This window comes from Podarcis cretensis (genome assembly GCF_951804945.1).
Source record: "Podarcis cretensis genome assembly, chromosome: 1".
Taxonomy (NCBI): Eukaryota; Metazoa; Chordata; class Lepidosauria; order Squamata; family Lacertidae; genus Podarcis; species Podarcis cretensis.
This window is the reverse complement of record NC_137170.1, coordinates 123,623,481-123,625,102: the sequence shown is the minus strand read 5'-3', so window position 1 is coordinate 123,625,102 and position 1,622 is coordinate 123,623,481. Positions and strand designations below refer to the sequence as shown.

General features: G+C 43.7%; 1 protein-coding gene across 4 annotated transcripts in view; it reads right to left on the bottom strand.

The window, feature by feature from the left end:
- Window positions 1–1,622, bottom strand: part of MFSD6 (major facilitator superfamily domain containing 6) — a 46,573-nt gene that overhangs the window by 40,201 nt on the left and 4,750 nt on the right. Inside the window, exon 1 of one of the 4 annotated variants that reach the window (XM_079977898.1) lies at window positions 1,181–1,294. The exons of the other annotated variants lie outside the window; for them this stretch is intronic. The gene's annotated coding sequence lies outside the window, so the exon portion shown is untranslated. Of the gene's footprint in view, window positions 1–1,180; window positions 1,295–1,622 lie in introns of those variants that run through there. 4 annotated transcript variants of the gene reach the window in all.

Sequence of the window (1,622 nt, the reverse complement as noted above, 5' to 3'; positions counted from 1 at the left end):
GTATGTGTAAATATCCGTACGGAAGGAGCAAAAATTGGGACCAGCACCACCGGGGCCAGATTTAGGTTTGATGAGGCCCAAAGCTACTGAAGGTAATGGGGCCCTTTATACGTCCAGCTGTCCTTTGTCAACAACAAATTGTTGCTGTTCTTGTGTGTGTTGAATATATGCTATATGGTAATTTATGGACCTGCAGTCGTACCTTGTTTTGCGACCGGGATCCGTTTTGGAGCCCCAGCCACTAGCCGAAAAGAACGCAGGGGAAAGGGCCGCGTTTGCACATGCGTGCGGAGCTGTTTGTGCTTCTGTGCATGCGCAAGCAGCAAACCCGGAAGTAACCCATTCTGGTACTTCTGGGTTTGCCGCGGACGTTTGCCGAGGTATTACTGTAATAGGTATCTAAAGCCATTTGCACATGTTGCCATGCAACCAGTCCATGCAGAATGTAGGCACCCTATATATAGAAATGAGCAAACCAGTGATATTTTAGGGAGCAGGCTAGCAGGCGGGGCCCATTACTTGCATCATAGGAGCCTACACAACACAAAACACTGTTGCTGTATGTAGGTTTGTTTGTTTTTATCTTATATTTCGGAAATGTACATCACTGGGTTTTTTCCTTTAAATTTTTTTGGGGCCCCCAAGAGAGTGTGGCCCTAAGCTATAGCTTGTTTAGCTTATACATAAATCTGCAACTGAGCACCACCGACACTTAACAGCAGAACCTATTATTCACATGTTAGTTTTAGATGATCCTTCAAGGGACTTGGAAGCACAACCTTGTTGACTCAAAAGGAAGTCCCTGCGAGCTCTGCAGGGTTTTTCTTCCTAATATACGTGCTTCAGACTGAAGCCTCGCTCAATGGAAATAATTATACCCTCGCTGCTTACAATGGTAGTGTAGCCTTGCTGAAAGTCAGCACGATCACATCAGCACAAATTATCATTCTTAAAGAACCCGACCTCCACTCTGGGCTTAATTCCTAACAAATAAAAAAGAGTTTAAAAGACAGGTTTATGGGCCGTTCGGCTTTTAGCCTTCCAGAAAATTAATTTCCCATCTGAACTGCCATTACGAACGGTCTGCGTTATAAAAGCACTGTTATTCATTAGCGCAATCATGTGGGTCTCTCTAGCAACACACACAAATCCACGAGTTAAGTGATTCATGAAAGCCTACCTTAGCTTTGACTTCTTCAGCCACCAGTGTCTGAAATTTAGTGATTTGCCCATCGGCCAGTACTGTGACATCTATTATTACCTCACAGCCCACCATCTCATCCCCCCATTTGCCTCTGGTCAGTGGGTACAGGTGACTTGTCAGGTTGAAGGCAGGGGTATGAAGTCAACAGCCCCTTAGGCAAGCTTGAGCTCCAACTACATGAACCACAAATGAGATGATCAGCAGCACTCACGTCATGACTTTAAAAAAAAAATTTAAATTAAGTATCAGTCACCAATTAACATGCCTACTCTCAGGTAACTGGGTATAGGATTGTAGCCTGAATAAATGTTGCAGCTTTACTAACAAGATTTCGGAAAAGCATCTCTCTCTAAAAAAAGGTTCTCTGTTTTATTCAAAAAGGGGGGAAAAACTAGGGGTTTATAAGTGGCACAAAATA